This window comes from Zonotrichia albicollis, chromosome 2 (genome assembly GCF_047830755.1).
Source record: "Zonotrichia albicollis isolate bZonAlb1 chromosome 2, bZonAlb1.hap1, whole genome shotgun sequence".
Lineage (NCBI taxonomy): Eukaryota > Metazoa > Chordata > Aves > Passeriformes > Passerellidae > Zonotrichia > Zonotrichia albicollis.
The window spans coordinates 92005840-92027115 of record NC_133820.1 but is presented as its reverse complement, the minus strand read 5'-3'; positions in this window follow the sequence as shown (position 1 = coordinate 92027115).

Here is a 21276-nt window from a genome sequence, read left to right as displayed (position 1 = left end):
TGGTGCATGAGTTTCATCTGTGGGACTGTACATATCATTTTCCCTAAGAAAATCCTAGACACTACCAGCAGATGATTTACCAGCATAAGCCAGAATACCTTTAGGCTCTTAGAAACACAGCTACTCTGAACATTTCCTGGTGTCCATATGGCACAGCAGCATGCAACAGAAACAAACTCAGTTTTCAGAAAGAATCTGGAAAACTGTTCAAGGAAAATGATTTTTTAAGTAGAAGCAGAGGGTCAGGAATGGAGATCCTATAGTGAAAGAGGCAAGACGCTGGAGGCAGTCAGGGCAGATTCCTCCACAGAAATACACACTCAGTGGAAAGCTGACCAAAGGAAAGGCAGGTTTGAATCAAAATTAAGGGGTTTTCGGATTTATCTCTGAGCTCATCTTCTAAAGGAACCATTGCACAAAAGTATACATTCCAGTAATTTAAAAATTAAAATTTGATTCTACTTCTTGAGTTTTTCAGAAAGATGAGCTACAGGAAAATGTTTGCAGCTCAAGGAATACTGAAGACACTTATTTTTGGTTCTCTTGTACAGGTCCCTTTTCTGAGATAGAAAAGCACCTGCACAAAAGCAAGGAGAAAATAAGGAAGAGCAGAATGGCATTCTTCAGCGAGACAAAAATAGAACATAGACAGAAAAAAAATGTGTTTCTGACCTATCTTTTCTTTGTAAGATACCAGATTGGTAAACAGTAAGTGTAGCTTGTCTCCCTGGCACTAGCTGAAGGCCAAAGATAGCACATCGACCTTCTCCAGGGTCTGCTGGGACTGAGGTAACCTTCAGGGTCAGGCTTGTCAGCTTTTCTGATATCACAGGAGATTGTCTCCATGGCTAAAACACAGGCTGCTGTCATATATCTTTTTGCCGCTTATCCAAGTGACCATGAAGAAGAAAATCAATTTAGTTTCTCTGAAGTAGAACTGCACAAAATTCATGTGATTGGAAAAACGTGTGGCTAAAGGGTGTTAGGATTTGTCATGCGAATAAATATATTTAATTATGTAGTCTAGTTCTCCACCAGTTTTTAGATTCCTACATAATAATAAGAAACTCTCTTTATGTGAATGGCTCCAGTGTCAGGACAGCAGAGGCTGTGACAGGGGCTTCTGGGGAGGGAAGAACAGAAAGAATCAAGACAACCATGCTATACAGACAGGAAAATTTCAAAGGCAAACCCTCCACTCTAAAGGAGCATTCTCAATAAGCTCAGAACACAGAAGTCACAGGGGAGAGAACCCTGTTCCTCTGCAATTCCATGTATCATCCAGGTCCAGCTTAGTCACAACCAACTCACAGCAGTGTTTCAACACTCAGCATCCTCAGCTGGATACCTTCTCCACAATGCTAATCACCTGGGTTACTGTATTCCTTAGGCTTTGCCAGAGAAGTGGTGACTGTCCTGTTCCTGGAAGATTTTGAGGCCAGGCTGGATGAGGCTTTGAGCACCAGATCTACCCTTGGCAGTGAGGTTGGACTCAAAGATCTTAAAAAGTTCTTTCCAACCAAACCACTCTGTCAGATTCTGCAATTCTACAACTTCTGCTTTAACCTCCTCAAACAAAGTCAGAATACAATTATAATACTGCAGCTTCAAATTTGAATGGTAGAGGCAACTGTATCGTTTTGGTTTCTCTTGCTTTTATTTGGTTTCAGAGATGAGATCTTTTCTAGATGATAAGTTTTCATTTTGAGAGTTTCTGATAGGGACTCATCCTTTAGAACTGAAAAAATCATCACAAATGCAAAATCCTGTGGAGCTACACTCCCCACTGATAACTTGGGAGAAAGAATATGTATTCTTCTAAATGAAAAACATCCTTTTAGGATTATATATTGCAGGAAAGATTTTTAAATGTGCAAAAATCACAATATTAAGGACCTATTTTCTGTAGAGATATGGTGGAAATTATGTGTCTAACTAGCCTTTGTATCTAGGAAATTTTCCTCTTCAAAGAATATGCAGTTATTCAATTTGCCAGCATAAATGAACAATTTTCATGATCTACTCAGGCAAACATATTGTACTGAAACACGAATTGGTTGTAAATTATATATATATGGATATTTTAGTTTTTAAATCTGGACATAGTCCTCTCATGTACTTGCTGCTGATTATGAAAGAAGAGAAACATGTTATTTACATATCATATAGGTGTTCATGAAGTAATGATAAATATGTTCTGAAATATCTATCATAAATGGCTGGTTTTGAGTTTCAATTTTTCTTCTTTTCTGAAGAAGCAGTGTACAATTATTTTCCGTGTTTTTCCTGATGGTAAAATACATTCATTTTATCACATAGCTCAAATAATCTTGCTTTGTTAACTACATACATTTACAAATATTTTACTCTATTCTGACATAACTGCCTATTATAAAACTATAATTTTATAAGTTATCTTGAGAAACATCTCTAGCAACATAAACCTGTTTTTCTTCAAACCATTTTGAAGTGATATGTTTTTGACACACTGGAACTTTTTTGAGCCTTGCATCTAAATTTTAATTCACCTACTTCATCAGGGAGCTAAACACATTTCCCTGTAAATAGTGCACTTTACAGGTCTCAAATATACTTTCAAAACCACCTCTGCCAAAATCTTTGATATCAAACATGGCATGTATTCAGCTTTTTTCTTCCTTTTGGTTCTGAGCCTCACTTTAAAAAGAAGAGTGAGGCAGTCAATATTTATTCTTGGTTTGATTTTTTCCTTGACCTGTCTTTGAATCTTAAAATGCTGTAATTTTTTTCTGGAGAAGCGGCAATAGGTTCACGATGACATGTAGCAAGTAAGTAGTTCATTCAGGTGGGGTTTTTTTCAATATAATATAAAAACACCCTAACTTTCCACTTTCACAATGACTACAAATGGAATTTCTTCCCCCTGACACCAAATATTTTCAAGAAATCTGTTTCCAGAACTCAGAAACTATTTTTTTTTTTTTGCTTATTCAATGCCCATCCTCATCGCCTTCCTTTCAGGTTTCTGTGTCACCCTGCCCTTGGAGATACCAGCATCACCCTTGATCAAGGTGATGTTCCTCCTTGACTGAGGAAAAAAGAGGGAGCATCAAAGTGCAGGGAAGAGATTCAATATTGCCTTTGCACAAAGGAGCAACACGCCACAGTAATAGTTGTACAAGAGCTGTACTTCTGTGCTGCAGTAATGTGCTGTGCTACTGTAAGATGCTGGACTACCATAGCAGCTCTGCTATCCTCACTTCCAGAGGAAGAGTCATAAAATGAAATTGCTAAAAATAACTCTTCAGATGAGAAGCTGTTCCTATTCAGCTTATAAAAAGGAGGCTGAGATAAGATCTTGCGTAGCTACTCACACATGTAGGGGAAAAAAAGATCTTACAAGTGTGTAGCTCTGGCTTTTAGGAAAGAAAGTAAAACTGGAAGTCTATTCATTATTATATAACATGAGACAATCAGATCCAATGAGCAGAAGTCAGGAAAATTCACCTTGACATATGATGCAGTTTTCTAACAGGGAAGATAAATTAACACTGATTTTGGAGGGTGGTGCAGTTACTATAATTGGAAGGTGACGTTAGTTGCTGTCCTAAAGATAGGATTTGATCCAGCTTCTGAGGGTGTGAAGATAGCACAGGCAGGTATCAAAGTAGGCCTAAGAGGTTGTGGTCCTTACTTTGGATGTTGTGGCTTGAAATACCACTCTGCCATCCACTTTCAGCCACATATTCCTAGGGCAAGGAAGGTACAACACTCTTGCCTGTGCAGTGCCACAGAAGTTGCAGGTCTGCAATAAATGGCTGTAATCTGTTCCCAAGACTCCTAATTTCAGTAAAACCAACAACTGGCCGAATTTTGTTTTCTCTGTTTTTCTCCCTTGTTCTAAGACATCAGACTTTGACTGGAGCAGGACAACGGATGAACTGGTACTCTGAAATGCACCTGTCAACAGATGGATGATTGACATTTACTTAAAGTCAAACTGAACATCAGATTTAGGATTATAAAGAAATGCTTCTGGGAAGAAAAATATATTCATACTGGAAAGACTCATGGCACTTTCTGCAATTTAAGTAAAAGAGGTCCTTTCAGATGTTGTAGATTCCCTTCACTGTAGACTGATGCCTCAATCTTGTCTGTTCCCACTCTGTGGTACCAAAGGGTTTAGTTGCTTGAAGATTGAAATATTTAAGTCTAATTAAAGTCATTGTGTTCAGAACGGAATGTGTGGGTGACATTTACAAGCCTTTAATACATGAGAAGTCAGTTTAAGTAATTTAACAGTCATCTCTGGCCTCTGAAGATGACATACTCCATGAAATGGTGGAATCAGTACTTCTCTTAATTGATCTCCCTCATAAATACAGCATCAAATCCAGCCATCTGGTGTCATTTGTTACCCTAAATGTTTTTGCTTACTGAGAGTCTTTTGGGCCCTTCTTAAACCCATCTCCTTTCCGTTTCTGCTACACTGTGTGAACTCTGCCAGCATGGATGGGCAGCCTGCCTCTGCTCTGCTTCCCCATGGGGCAATCTGTGGGTCTCTCAGCCAGGAGCAGGGAACTGGTGCTCTAAGCCATGTGTGACTTCTACATCTGGAGATAGCACACAAGATCCCAGCATCATCCCAAAACTGGTGTCTCCACCAGAAGCCAAAGGGTTTAGACTCTCAGCTATGACCAGGAAAAAGGTGTCGCATCTTATGGGTCTTGCTAACTCTGTCTGTGATGCTAAATTGGGAGGAGCTGCTGTCTCCTTCAAAGGCAGAGGGGCTTGAAATAGCTGAAGGTTGGGCAATCCCCAATGGGACAACCCTGGAGGTACAGACTGGGGAATGAGGGGCTGGAAAGCAGTCCCATGGAAAGGGCCCTGGGGGTCCTGCTCAGTGGCAAGCTGAATGTGAGCCAGCAGTGCCCTGGCAGCCAGGAGGATCAAGCATGTCCTGGGGGACACCAGCCACAGCAGCACTAGCCAGGCAATGGAGGGGATTGTCCTGCTCTGCACTGGGGGCAGCCTCACCTTGAATAGTGTGTGCAGTTTTGGATGCCACAATGGAAGAAAGGTGTTAAACTATTAGAGAGTGTCCAGAAGAAGGCAAAAAAAAAAGGTGAAGGGCTTTGAGAGAAAACCTTATGAGGAGTGGCTGAGGTCAGGTCTGTTCAGCCTGGGGAAAAAGAGACTGAGGGGAGACCTCATTGCAGTCTGCAGCTTCCTGGTGAGTGGAAGAAGAGGGGCAGACAGGGATCTCTTCGCTGTAGTCACAGGACCAAAAGGACTGACAGGAAGCTCTGCCAGGGGAAGTTTAGGCTGGATGTTAGAAGATTTTTCATTCAGAGAGTGATTGAGCATTGGAATAGGCTACCCAAGCCTGACTTCCTTACAGAATTCAAGAAGCATTTGGACAATGATGTCAGGCACATGATGTGGATCTTGGGACTGTCCTGTGCAGGGCCAGGAGTTGGACTCAATGATCCTTGTGGGTCCCTTTTAACTCAGCATATTCTATGATTCTACAAAAAACAGTAAGAGCCCAGTAGCTAAAAGGCTCTGACTGCCTGTCCTCGTGGTTCCTAGAAAAGGAGCTTCCAGCAGCTATAAATACATTCATAAAGCAAAGATAAATGTAGAAGATACAAGCAATCACAAGAACAATCCTTCTTACTCAGAGAAGAGGTGTCCAGCACCTTTAGCATGTCTGTATCAGAAAACTTAACAACTGGTAATGAGAATTGCTTTACCTCTTCTCCCCAGAATGAGTACAGTTGTCCAACACCTCAGGTTCACCTCTACCAGGACCTGTTTTATCTGGATGATCCACACCCTTAACTTGGGGCATTGCTGTCCATCCTTTTTCCCAGAAGACCAAAATCCCACTCCTTGTTTTCCGTCATGCCTTCTAAACTTGATCCAAGAGAAACCCTCTTGGAATAGATTTTTCAGGCAGGGTAAAAAAAAAAAAAAAGACATCTTGAGATTAAAAAAAGCCCCTCATATACAATCCCATTAGTCACAGCATCCCAGAATTCCACTCCCTGCCCAAGACTCCTTTGAGCTAGAGAGGGTAGAACACTGAATAAAATACTGCCATGTCACAGACACTTATAATTCTTTAAGCATTAGCTTAAAAAAGCCAGGGAGTCTGGCAGATAGTGTTTTATTTACTTTGTGCTGTACAAATAGGCCAAAGAAAGTACAGGGAGTGGACAGTCAGGTTGGTTCCTTGGAAGTGAATGAATCATTTCAATGAATCTTGAAAGCATATATATGTATATATATATCTATATGAATATATATACCATCTGATGTAACACAGAGTGGTTTTACCACTCTAGGAGTTTTAAAGTACTTATTATAATAAGTTCTATGGAACGAGAGTCTGCAAGCAAAACACTGAGGTAGCTAACTTACCCTACAGTGACTGCTGTTCTTCCCTTTGTAGTGTTGTTCTATCTGCAGGTTTATTGGGTGGCTTTCTTCAAGCCTTTCCAACTATCAGGAATAAAAGCACATATTTATCATAATATCTTAGGCATTCCTAAAACAACATTTTCCACAGTAACTCAGTGGTGAACAAGCTCAAGCAGAGAACCAGAGCTGTTTTTAGGAGAAAAATACAACTATCATTTTAAGATTGTAGGTTAGGAGGGTCATTCCTCCCTTCCTTCTCCAGCTGTTAAAAATAAAATCCAGTTTGTCATAAAAGTCTCATGTGTGTGGGTTTGCATGAATGGGCTCTACAGGGACACAGGGACACAGATGGAGAAAGAGTTACTGAAAACAGCCACTCGAAGGCAGGCAATGGAACTGAAAGGGAGCACGTGATGGTCTCCCAAGAGCTGAGGAAATCCCAATCCAGCTCCAAGCCCATGAGAATGAATAAACTCATAACACCACAAGTCAGTGGAATTTGAGAGTTGTTGCCCATAGGCACCATCCTCAGCAGTGGGTGAGGTGTCTCAAAGGATGAGGCTCAGTCCCTACAAAGGCTGTGATCAAGCACACACTTGCCCCATGGGGCTGGGACCCTCAGGAGCACCAAGCCAGGCTGACCCCAGAGCCCTCAGAGAGAGCATCAATGGATAATTGCAGTAGTCTGCCTCTATTAAGAGTAATGGTTTCAGCCATACTGAATATCAGATACTAGCAGGGGTCTGCGTGTCCCCTGGTTTGGCAGCAGGGGAAAGGGAATGTTCAAAACTTTCAGCCTGTTTTATACTAAAAACCACCCTTTTTTCCCCTCCACAAAATTACTCTTTTTTTTTCTCAGCCTTTCACTTTGACTATCATTTGGAATTTCCAGTCATTTAAAATTATTGTTATTCTTTTTTTTATTTACTTCACTGGAAAAACTGTAGATGCTGGGGGGAAAAGGCATCTTGTCAAAGCATTAAATGTTCTTGTTTTGTTTTCCAGGGATAAATAAAAAAAATACCACTTCAATTTAAACAGAGAGCATATCTGAAAAGAACCAACACCTGTCAGTTAGCTCTGTTAGGAAATAACTGAGAGGCCTCCTTGAGCTTGCTATGATGGGAACAAATTGATACAGCTGTGCAACTGCCCACATGTTCTGGGTAGAAGAGGGCAGCAGATGGATTGTGAAAGCTGCTTCTTTCTGCAAGATTCACAGGCACTTTCAGCCTGGAAATAAGCTCAGGTTGGTCTATTAGGAAATGAATAAATAGTGAGATCACTTCAGAGGCTTTTTGTAAAATTGAGTCTTCAGCAATCCTAAATATAAATCCACATTCCTTGGTACCAATCTTGTCCTGCTCTATCTATGGTTAGAGTTTGTCTGTATATGGGAATTTAGCTACAAGATAAAATAGTCCTTTATATAAATATCTTATGAGTCAGTCCCAGCTGTAACTCCGAAGTGGTGAAGTCGTTAAGTAAATGCTGTTAAGAGAAATGTAAAATGAGCTATGATTTCTTCACAAGAAAATGCTTTTATGGCATTTAATAAAAGAAAAGAGAGTTTGAAAAAGCAGCATTGAACCCCATGTCAGGCTGTACAAATGACTATTTGAAAAGTAACCGGGTTAAAATAAGATAAGAATCAACATGTCTGGCATAGGTCCCCTGATAGGTTTACATCAGTCACACTGGGGTATCTACAATGCTTCAGTAGATCAAATCTTACAATATTTTCATTATAAGAGAAATGGATCTTCTATGAATATGAAATGATGTACCCTGTGCATAATGTGTTTCTGTCTGTAGATAAATCTTTTTATTATTAGCTCATCAAACCCAGTCTGTTATTCTATTATTAAAAGTGGTTAAATTATTAATATAATTTTTAATCAGTTGAATTAATACTTATAATGGTGGCTTGTGGTAACTTTGATTTCTACTTCTTCTCACTATGAATATTTAAAAACTATAATTAAAAGACACACCATATTTCTAAGTTTCTTTTTTCATCTGTGGTATTTCCTGGAAATATAAGTTATGCATTTTTTATTTTTTGTCACAAAACAGTTAATTCCTTTGTAGCTGCATCAAAACTGGACTGCCTGGGGAGCAAGCCAATTTCATCAGCAATTAAAAAGGTCACTCTTTTCGGTTTTAGAATATACTGAGTAACATTTTTTACAGGCCATATGTTAAAATAGAACCATGTTCTGATAAGTGATCATCATGTACACTGGCTTCATGGGATTCTATTTTTTATTGTTCTTTAATGGTTTTATTCCACATGTATTGCTTTATAACCAAAGTGTGGTTGCCAGCTATGCCATGTTTCTTAGGTAGATAGAGACAACTTGGGAAACAGCCTCCATCAGCAACAACTTTTGTTTCAGTTTCATTGCCTTCTTTAGACGTTCCTGGATGCCACTGAATTGTCTTCTAAATGGCCAGTAGCTTAAAACCAGTAAAAGAGCCTTGCTCCTTTGTGCTCCCAGCTGGCCTGCATGGCTAACACCACCAGAGAGCTTACAAGCACTCCCTTTTGACCTGATGGCTTTATGTAAGGCCCATTAGAGGATGAGGATGGTGGCCTCACAAGCAGGGACATGGACAAGGCAGAGGCGTGTGACACATTGTTTGCCTCTGTCTTCAGCATCGATGATGGACCAAGGGTGTCTCCAGCCCTGAGCTGGAGGACCATGACTGCAGGAATGATCAATTCCCATGTGACCCTGAACTTGTGAGGGATCTGCTGCTCCAGCGAGATCCCTACAAATTGATGGGGACTGACAGGGTACATCCAAGAATCCTCAAAGAGCAGCTGATGTCACTACAAAATCTTGATTTTTGAGCTATCTTGGGAATCTGGAGATGTCCCAGCTGACTGGAAGTTGGTGAACGTTGTCCTGATTTTCAACAAGGGCAAGAAGAACTCTGGAAATTACATGCCTGCCAGCCTCACTTCAGTGCCTGGTAAAGTTATGGAGAAGATTGTTCTGGAAGATTGCATTGCAGTTTACAACTTCCTCATGAAGGGAAGAGGAGGGAAAGGTACTGATGTCTTCTCTGTGATGGCCAGTGACAGGAGCCTGAGAAAACGGCCTGAACTTGTGTCAGGGAAAGTTTAGGTTGGATATTAGAAAAAGTTCTTTATCCAGATGGTGATTTGGCACTGGAACAGGCTCCCCAGGGAAGTGGTTACAGCACCAGCCTGACAGAGCTCAGGAAGCCTTTGGACAATACCCTTGGGCACATGGTGTGACTCTTGGGGATGGTGCTGTGCAGGGCCAGAAGCTGGACTTGATGATCCTTCAGTCCCTTCCAACTCAGCTTTTTCTGTTATTCTGTGATTCTGTGACCTGCCTTGGTTTTGGTGGTTAAAGCACAACAGGAACTAAATTAGCATTGAGAACAGACCTGTGGCCAATGGTGCTCCTGGTGTTGCTATGCTGGAAGCAGAATAAGTTCACGCTTTCAAGTCAGGAGGCGCTGCACAAAGAAAAGGTGTGTCCATTTTCCAGGATACAAAATGAGGAACAGATATATTATAAAACAATGTTATCCTCTTGAGAAATGAAAACTAAACAGAAAGGCAGAAAAGAGAAATGGCTGCAAAACCCAAGACTCCAGACCAGATGGGAAGACAACAGAAACAACAAAGAAAAGGTGTGAGTATAAGCAAAGCCCATGAAGAGTCTGGCCTCTATCCCAGGAGGATAAATGGGAATCTGAGTGTTGTGTGAGGGTCAGCACTGTGAATTAGTCAGACTGACCTGCTCATTGCACCTGTGCATGCAAATGACATCAGCTGTCTCAGGAGAGAGGTGAGGGTGAGTGGTGTATCTTGCTTGGGCTAGCTGGTCACCATCAGGCAGCAGGGAACAGAGAAACACTGTGAAGGGTGGGAATGAGGAAATGTGGCTATCTGAATCATGTTTGTACCACTGCAGGGCTGTTTTCCAAAGCCTTTACATTTTTATGGCTATGACAGACAACCCTTTACATGGTATAGATAATAATACTAGGAAATTATGCCAAAATGGTATTTAGCTTTTTGGTGAGGTTAGATCTGGAGACAAGCACTGCTGCCACAAGTGGCACTGTCCAGCTTTCTGCAGAGCACTGCCTATGTTTTTTGAAACCCCACTTCCAGAAAATGCAGCCTGTGCTGCCAAAACTGTTCACTTGGAGAGAGATTATTTTCAATTTTTTCTTTGAAGTGAATGTCAGTGGTCAGAGTTGTGCTCTAGTTTAATGAAAGAGAAATGAGAATTCAGTAGTCATGTTTCCTCTAGGATGAAAATCTAGACCTTCTAAATATGGCTGCTTAAATTTAAATCATCTGAGCTTTAAGTTGCCGAGCTTAGCAGGATGATAGTAGGAAAATATTATTCACTAAGATCAGTTAATCTGTAAATGTTTTCTGAGTGTTCAGAAAATGTGTAGGTCCATGTAGCAGCTGGTGAGTAGTACTATTTCTCTCATCTGAATCGCTGCAGATGCTAGGGTAAGGAATGTTTATCTAAGAAGCTGCTCCCTGTCTCAGAAGCGCATGGTCAGACTTTGTGAGGCCCTGAGAAAGAAGCAGGAACAGATAGTAACACACTGGAGACATCACTTTGTGAGGAGGGGCTTTCCTTTTCTGCCTACCTAAACCACTTAAGGGAACACAAAGAATAACTACCAAGCTGCCATGGAAAATTAAATACTTGATCTGGCGTGCTAGGTTCTGAATGTGTAGGTCTGGGAATAAGATGCTTAGTGCATTCTTGGGATTAAAAAATTAAACACCTCTAAAAATTAACTTAGATTTTGTAAAGAACAAGGTAATTGAAGCAGGTGTTTGTATGGGATCCAAATAATTGTCATGTTGAGAAAAACCATGGCTGAGGTTGAGCTATTGAGTGAAGGGTTGTGAGCTGAGAGTCAAGATGGGAATGCTGTTTGCCCAAGAGCATTTTTTGTCATTTGTTTTTGCAATATTGCCTCATTCAGTCATTCAGCTTGAAGTTAAAGAAGAGGAGAAAGAATGAACAGTTGGGTGCATAAAGGGGCCCTGAAATTTTGGTCCTACTTGCAGGCACCCTGAGATGAATCCTTGCAAGCTGCTGTCATCTGTGTACAGGGAAGAAATGGTCTCACAGCAGCAGACAATGGAGAAGTAATAAAAAAATTAAATTAGATAAAATTAGTTTAAATAATGAGAAAGAATATAGAGGAAATGATCTCAGAGGCAGGTGCCCTTTTGAGAAAGTAGCTTTATTAGATTTTGATTTAATTTATTAAAGCTAGGCTGGTGGTGTCCTTTTTTAATGCTGTGTGGAACGTTATCTTTTACTCCTGTTGATGGACAACGACAAAAAGCAGTGCATTTAGAATTGAGTGTGGCTGGAGGGAGGAACTGAAAGTTTTGTTCTGTTTTTCATCTTCTCTCCATATTTCAGCCCTATTTGTCAGTTGATGCCTGATAAACAGGCTTACCTCAGAAAAGCAATGAAGTCTTACAATTTTATGATACCTTGTGGCAGCTAACTTGAAAATAACACAATGACACTTAGATTTGCTGCCTAAATAGTGGGGGAAAAAAGAAATTATTAAAAAAAAAGAAATCATTATTTTAGTAGTTATTTTAGCTAAGGTTTTCAGGTCTAACATGTTTTCAGTTGTCTAATACGTTTTAGCTTCCTGTCTCTTTCAAATGAAATCTAAAGAGATATTACAGGTTCTTTCTATGCTTAGATCAAGAATGATCTAAACATTTTTTTAATCAAACCATATTTCTTTTTCTTGCTTCCTTACAAAGCATGTTTTAAGAAGGAAGAAATGGGGCCCTCACTCCTAAACCAAACTCCTTCTATTTTCAAATGGCAATATGCCTATACCAGATCTGGGCACACTGCAGCAGAACTCAGCCTGTTTTCTTTCCTTGGTCTCTCATCAGTGCTAATGCAATTTTATTTCTTTTTAATAATGGGTTTATGAAGATACTTGTAAATGAAGCAAACTCAAATTTTGCCATATATGTAGTGCTTTCTACATTGTTCTATGGCTCCATGAGAGTTTCTGATTGGTGTAAAGAGAGACGAGTATAAATCAGAGTTTTTTCAAACTATTCAAACTATTGAATCAGGATGCGCTGAATATTTATTTTCCTCTGTGTTATTCCAATACATTCCAGGGATAGTAAGATCCTAGATGTCTAGGCAAGTCTGTTACTTCCTATGGCCTTTTTCTCAGAAGATGCTTCCTCAGTCTCCACCCCTGCTGACTGGAAAGTCTGGAAAATGTTTTTTCCTGTCCAGATTCAGGCAGTCCTGAGATGGGAGTCAGAATGCACAAGGAATACATATATATTAAAAAAAAAATGGGACCCTAGGTTATTTATTAAAAGGCACAACTGTTTTCTGCTTTGCCTGGTTTTCCACAGCAGTATTTTCATCCTTGCCATCTGTCACTTAAATTGGATTCTTTCTAGAACTCCATTGAAACCTAATACGTGTTGAAGGTGGGATTAATAAATATAATCAGTAATCTATTCACTCTTAAGTTACTTATACTAGCCTTATCTTGCCACCATTCAGTGTGAAAATGAGCCTTTGTGGAAGAACTAATAGCAGAATTTTTGCAGCTGCTGCAACATCTGAACATGTATTATTATTGGTTAAGCTGATTTCTGTGTTTCTTGATTTTGCTGGTCTAGATGTGACTTCAGATGCATAAATGGGGTTAAGCAAATGGCTTTAATTCTGTTTTTTAACGCTTTGTTGCTTTATCTTTTAAATGAAAGTCAATGAACCGCTGCCACTGAGCAATACATTTTTTTCCTTTAAAAGATAGCAGAATGGCTCAGATATCTCTACAGAGGATGATAAGACCATTATTATTAGCCATCTTCTGCTCTTAACTTGTATGCCTAATCAGGAATAACAACTCCAGTGATTTGACAGTGATTCCAGATTATTAAGGGTGCATATGAGAAACAAATTTGGGCTTTGTTTTCCAACAATGCTCACATTTTATCAAGCCTCATTTTGAGGTACCTCTTTCTATGGTCCTGTAACACAAGGCACAGCATAGTCATTTAGTGTAACATAAATGCAGGATCTAAGAGGTGCAGTAGATACATTGTCAGTCTCTCTTGTAATTTATTATTTACAATATGTTCTCATTCATTTGCAGTACAAAAGTACATCACTATGTGTTTTAATTTATTAAAGAGTAGACTTACTTCTAAGGCCCATGCTCCAAGTACAAAGTAAAGCTTTTAAGCAAAAAATTTTCAGTGATTTCTGTGCAAACTCTGTGCACTAACAAGCAGCTACTCAAAAAAAAAAAAAAAAAAAACCCAAAAAAATAGTTAATGTAGCTGAAAAGCTGGTGAGTTGCCTAGATCAGACCTGAAACTAATAATTTGGTTGGGAAAAAAATCTGAAAAACATATGAATAACTCAAAGGAAATACTTTTTTTGGGAAGAAAAAATTTGAAAAGTTCTTTAGAAAGATGTTCGAGATGAACAGCTTTTTCAGCACAAACATCTACTAAATACTGACATGAAGAGAAGGACATGAAGAATGAAGTTATGTGTGTTTTATTTGGCACCTTCCATTCTAAGGTAAGACTGGGTTTATTTTGCCTTCATCATTTTTATTGGAGTTGGTTTTTTTTTAATTTTGGAATAGCAAAATTAAATCCAATCTAGACCCTTTTCTTTTTTTGATAAAATATATATTGCCATAAAAAAGGACTTGAGACATAACTCTCATTTATAGATAGACCTTGCTACTTTATTTTATGCAGAACAAAAAATGTTAGAGTGAATTCCTTCAAGATTAAAACCTTTCAAACACTAGAGACAAGTGAGAATGACTGACTCTAAATCAGGATAGCAAATGCCTTTGGAAAAACCCTGCTTTCCATTACTCTGTGGTCACCAATTTACACCACTTCTGTAGCCACTTATACCTAAGCATAAATAAAGAATAAATGTAACACAACGATGAATCCAAGGTCTGGACTTACCCAATCATTTACAACTCTCTCTGTATGTGATAGCACAAGGAGAAAAGCAAGGGAGGACTTGAATCTGTGTGGTGCAAATCTCTACCTTCAACAGTAACAATATTGAGAAAAGATCTGGAAATGACAAGTGTCAAAGAGGGACCATCACTGAAATCAGTCACCAGACTGTAATGCCAGAATCTGTAGGAATAAAAAAAAACAACTAGAAAAAAGCAAAAATGCTAACTGGAAGATGTTGACTGGAATAACAAGGAATAATAATCATAGAACCTGCTTTCTTTTCTCACTGAAGAAGCTGTGCTAACATTTTCAAGCTGGATGCTCACATCAACATTGCCACATAGCAATCTAAATAAATGTCCCAATTTTCAGATTTGAATGTACTGCTGCAGCTTTTCTTGGCTCCAGAAAGTATGAATTCTCAGCACCTCAGAAGATCAAGCTGTTTATGTGGGAGGTGATCATAGTAGAAAGTGAAACTGATGTGGCTTAACTTGCACGTGCAGCAACCAGCATATCCCCACAGAGGGTATTTTTCAGGAGTTGATGTCTGTCTGCCTATCATTTCATTCATTTGATAGCCAGTATAACAATTTTTTAAATTAGCCCAGCTTGTTTTCCTTCACTGGCATATCTCCTATATGTAACAAAGGATTGGACTCAACTTGCAGATTAAGGCTTTTAAACATAATCTCTATTATGGAAAGCTAGCCAGTAGGGTCAGGGAAATCAATAGTGGTTTTCAGCTGATGCAGTGCAAAGCAGACCTGGTGGCTGTTTTGAGGGGAGCAGAAAAACGCTAAACTACAGTCTACTCTAAATTCTTGACACTCCATTCACTGTGCTGAGGAAATATCATTGACTGCCTTGGGAACAGAAACTGCTATCTCATATATAGATGTATATAGATTATGTGCAAATACATGCAGACCTCTTACATTTAGGTATTTTAAACTGGGAGCTGAAATCCACTCACTATCACTACCATCAGGCTTAAAAATTTTATTTCAGTCTTGAATAGTCTCTTCATACAACCATTGTAGAATAATTGCATTCCTAGACGTTAAAAAATAAAATCTTATTACAGCTGCCCTCACCAATGATCATATGTTAACGTGCTTTCAAAATAGAACATATAGAAAAATTACACAGTAGAAAGCACAGCTTTGGAGCCAAAGAATGGATAGTTTTCCTGTTGTAGTCCTTACAAGAAAAGAGTTTTCTTTATTTTATGCAGGAAGAAAATGCAAAAGTGGGTCGGCTGTGGGGACAGATTTCCAAATCTCAGTTGTGTCTCTGTGGTACAGCAAAATTGCCTGTCAAGGTACTCAAGCTAAATCTGAATTAGTTCTGTCTTGGGTAAGCCTTGGATCCTTTTATGGTCAAGGGAAAAAAAAAAAAAGAGAGAATAAGTATCTTTATTCCTCTTGATCACTTCAGCTCTGGAAATGATTAGCGATAATAAAATCTGGCATGTAGAGAGTTCTCGCTGAAAAAAATCCAAATGACAGCTCTTGACACTGTCTCTGCTTACTAAGCTCTTTAATTCTTTTATCTGCTTTGTGGGTGTTTTTGGTCTTATTTACCTGGGCAATTCACAAATTTTCGTGTCATGACATCAGACTTATACATAACACAGAAGACAGAAAAAGCTCCAGTCAATGCCTGGTCCATGTGTGCTTTGCTATCCTGGGCTGTTGTTACAGATAATGGCAATGAGAGGTCATAGGAATTAGATTATCACTCTCTTCATCCTGAAGAGAGCCCCTTACCTCCAGCTCTAAGACTTTGGCCCCTGGTTAATTTTGCAGGTTGGCTGGATTGAGTTCTCTGCATCATCAGTAGAAGATAAAAATACTCAGGTAGGATTTCCCCTCTTGTCTCTCATGACCAAGTCTCTAATTTTTCAGTGAGATCATTTTCTATGTCAGGCGACTATATAGGTGAGTTGACTTCTATCTCCAGCAATTTCTTACTTATCTATTTGAAGGGTACTCTTTATCTTATGACAGTTTGATATCACTGGCTGAGTTTGATGCACTACATAATCAAGTCAGGCCTGGAAAATAATTTGTTCTAAAGAAAGACACATGTACTTGATTAAGATTATGAATGGTTTGGATTCTCTTCCTTTAGGGGACTCTGATTTCCTCTTGTGGAGGATGATTATTGTTTTGGAGAATATGTGTTGATAAGAAAACACTGAAAATTAAAACACTTCAGGAAAAAAAGTCCTCTGTCTCCAGCAGGTAGATGTTTGCAAATTTCCCTGGTCTACTTTGATGACAAACAGATTTTTTCTGTTCTTTGGTGACCCATTCCCATAGCCAGAGTGCTGCATTGTTTTCACACTTTACCATGCTTTGTTTAAACAGCCTGGCAGCCCACCACACCACCTTTCATGCCCACCACTTTAATTGGCATAGCTGCTGCCTTAGGGTGCCCTACTAAATGGTGCCAAGGCAAAGACAAACAATCTGCAAATGTGTCCAAGCTTGTCACTGCTGCACCTCTCTCTATCTGTGCAGGAGCTGAGTCTCTGCTTTCTGTACCAATAACACTCTCATTCAGATTGACACATATTTTATCCTTCCTAGCTGGATCATGAAGGTCAAGGTATCATGCTATCCTTATGCTCTCATCAGCGTGTGCTGTGTACCTGTTCTAAGGATCTTTCAGAGACTTCATTGCTTCTACTGCTTAGGTCAGTGAAAAAACCACTGAAGTATCTCCTCCTTTCCCAAACAATTTGATTTCTTCACATCTTTCTAATACAATAAACTGAGACACAAAAACTCTGCTGAAGTAGATTTATTTTCTTCCACTTAACCACTTAAAGCATTTTGCTGTCCTTCACTAACACTAGTTTTAATTTGGCCACAGTGCTGTAACACAAATGCTTTGCCCTTTAGGAGCTGTAAAAGTTTCACTAGTCAGTCTTCATAGCAATTACACATACCTGAAATTAAATCAAGCAACTACAGACACCAGACCATTGTACCACCTAAACAACTTAGACTAAGCTATTTTAAGTTTTTCCTCTGTCCTAAAACCTGCAGTATTTGCTTAGTTACACAGTCTACTTCTTCTTCAATGCCACTGTCCTTAAGTCCGTGAGACATTTCTTCCAGTATATTTATCTTAACTGTACCTACTTCCTCAAGGTTTTTTATATTTCTCAAATTACTATCCTCTGCCCTGTACTACATGCTGCTGCACTTTATGAAATTCCTGTTATTGAAGGAAAAAAGAGTCAATCTGCCTTTGAAAGCAGTGCCTGGACCAGGTTTGTTTAAAAATTAATTCCTTCTGCTCTATTACCCATAGCTGTATTTTATTTGAATGACCACAACGATCTCAGATTTCCTACAGTTTACGATCTCTGCAATGACAGATTTGTGTTTCCACAGAGCAAAACACTGAGGAATTAGCCTTGCAATCTGAACAGGGATGCTGCCCAGCCTCCTGGCACAACCAGAGGCCTTTACAGCTGTTTGTATATCATGGAGTACCCAGGGCTCTGCTTTCAAAGTTTTGGTCTGTTGAGGAGGCTCTGTGCTAAAGCCATTTGGAGTTGGTACCAGGGCAGCCCCCAGCAGCACAGCCAGCACAGCTAAGACATGTCTGCAGGCTGAAAAACTCAATCAGCAAATCCCTCACCACTTTCTAGCCCCTACCCAGTGCCCTAAAAGCAGTCACTGCCATGTGGGTGCCGCAGGTTAGACAGAGGCAAGTGTGGTGACCACAGCCTGCTTGGGCAAGTTTGCTCCGTGTCGGATGGGAGGAATTTTAATGGGTTTCCTGAAGACAAATCCTGCATGCAAACCTACATGGCATCACACACTGCCTGATTTGCTGACTCTGCACTCTGCCAGGTGGCCTGCATTTAGCCTCTCCCTTGGGGAGAACAGGGGTGGTACACATCCAAGTGACTGATATGTGTTTATGGCCACTGGACCTTACATTTTCTAGTGAGTATGTTCATGCAGCTAAGGCATGCAGGAGCATTTCCGTTCCTTTGAACATTGCTCAAGTGTTTTACAGACTAATGAATAGATTACATTTTGTCTAATGTGGGACAATATCTGAGCTGCCTCAATCTGGCTGCTACTTAGGTCTTTTTTTCTCCCCTGCAAAATAGATCTAGTCTAGGCACAGTTTTTATGTTTTACCAGACCCAGCGTGCCAGAGTCCTGACCCTCGAATAAAGCTCCTTTTCCACACTGCTACATAAAAATCAACAAATTGCTCAGTAAGGCAAACTTGGCACCTCCTTGTAAATCCTCTCATGGAACTTTTAGTCCAAAACAGGGTATCAGGCCAGGGCTTCTGATCTGGATTTCTGACCATTTCATGTATCACTAGATCCACATCACACTCATATCCCGTCCACCACCTAGTTAATATCTCATAAAATCTTACTATTCTCTATGGAAACATTAGCATTCCTTTCACAACTGGTCCTGCTGAACATCCAGGGACCTCAAACCTCTACTGAGCAGGCAACTCCAGGTTTTTTCTCCTATTCATTTAGCTTGTTCTTTCCCACATAAGCAATGCTGCCATGAGCTGTAGGGCAGAGTCAGGCAATTGAGCACAGCACTCATGCTTATGAAAATAACCACTTGCTTTAGTAAACAGAAATAATCCCAGGCCCACCGTGTATGTTCAGCTTTACCCAGGCTACTCAACCAGGCATCACCTCTACAGGGCACCAGTGCATCACCAGTTTCGGGCACGGCTCCCCTGAGCTGCCACAAGAACTCCTTGCAGCTCTTTCACCACTGTGGAGCAACAGCAAAGTCCTGATATTTGGTAACCTCTTTTTGTATATATGGAACAATGGATTTGGCCAACATTTGCTTGTAAGAATATGGTCTATTCCCCATTTTTTCTCTTCCTTACTCAGATAAGAAATGTAACCCTTCTAGGCCTGCAGAAACTGGTACTATGCTGGAACTGGCGGATCAGCGTGTCCAAATTTGTTTAAACTCATACTCTTCATTCACTCAGGGCAAATGCACCTGTATGCTGAATCAAGGGAGACTGACAACCCCTACTTATTCCCTTTTCCACTAGGAACACAGCGACATTTCCAGAAAGGCTCAGTACCTTTATGTCTCTTGCACTTGGTACTTGGGGACTTCTTTCTGATGTTTTCTCTGTGGAACAGTCAGAAAACTTTATTATGAGATATGATGGTTTCATTCTCCCTTTCTCCTCCAGACACTGCCCCTGGCATAGAAGAGGAAGAGATGAAGGTGTTCAGAGCTAGCTGTCTCCAAGGGTATCAGGAGTCTACAGGTATAAACATTTAGTTTGGGGTACAGCTTGTGGGCAAGATGCCTAAACTGAACTCTGTGTGTGTCTGTGTATGAGCTATCGAAGGCCCTGTGCAATCAATAAGGATTTAGAAGCTAAAAAAAATAGCTTACCCACAGGTAGCAATCACTGTCCTTTTGAGATTCTCTAGGATGCACTGTGTGGTCTCCACTTGCAGCTCCATAAGGGTGTTGGTCTCCCAAAGATCCAGACCCAGATTTTCCATGCCTGAATTTGCAAAATGTCCTAGGACATCTCAGATGGCTCTAAGTTCTTTTGGTTTGTGGGGTTTTTTTGTGGGTTTTTGTTTTGGCTTTTTTTTTTCCACATTAGGTCACCTCTTTTTTCAAAAGGCTAATCTATCCATGACTTTGACTTTACATAAAGAGGAATCTTGAATAAATTTGTGCTCTTGCTCAGGTATTTCTTTGCAAGCCTGCCACGCTTTGGGGACCTTTTCAAGGGCATTAAGTTATCAAACAGGCAAGGTGTGTATTTGTTGTCTCAATTAAGATAGGAAATTTCTGCTTCTGTTATAATTCTCATAAACCTTAAATCATGTTACCACCACCAGAACCAGGCCCCTTGGGTTCTGTAGCCATGGTTCCTGACAACTGAACGACAGTGAGATGCTACAGAGAAGTTTTACTCTCATTTAGAAAGTAGGCAGTTACATGCTAGCCTGAGGGACATACATACCAATTACTTGGGTGGGAAGCTGGTAAATAACTTTTTGTTTTCTACAGATCACAGGCTGCGCCCAGCTACATATTGTTGGCTCTTGCAGTCAAAAGGAGATAGATGCAGGCCTCAGATATTTTGGGAATACTCTAGATCAGTTTTATGTTTGTGGAGAGTTGTGACATATGAGCTGCCATGAATAGCACAAGGGCTGCTGTGAACTCCCAGCCAGCTGGCTGCAAGGTGGCCGAGCCAGCTTGTCTTCCCATCCACACACCAGGCAGGACAGTGTGTTAGCTCCACAGGCAGCACAGCCAAGGTGACAGAACTAGACACCAAGCCACTTCTTTGCCAAAAGCAGTATCACCTCTGGGACCTTTGCCTTACATTTAATCTATTGAGTTTTGCTTCTTTCTATTTCCACAAACCTGGGTGGCTCAGAGTTGGGAACTCTCCAAAGTTCTGCAAACTCCACGGGCTACTTCTCAGAATACAGCACCTCATTCCTATGTGTAATTCTTCATTTTTCTAAAATAGGGCAATGATACTTAAATATAATGTAGATGAGGATCTAGTAACCAAGCATCTCATCCATATGTATAAATCCAGAATCTTATTGAAATTAAAACTAAGAAAAAAGTTTTATTTCCTGGTGGGTTTTTTTGGTGTGCTGACCAAATGTTTACTGCATTTCTTAGTGTTGATAAGCAACGGATCCTGGCAAGGCAGAAAAAGCACACACACAAACTTCTGCATTTTTCCTATTTTAGTCTTACACTTCCTTGAGCAATGAAAACTTCCATGGGTTCAGGAAAAAACACCAACATCTGACCATGTCTAAA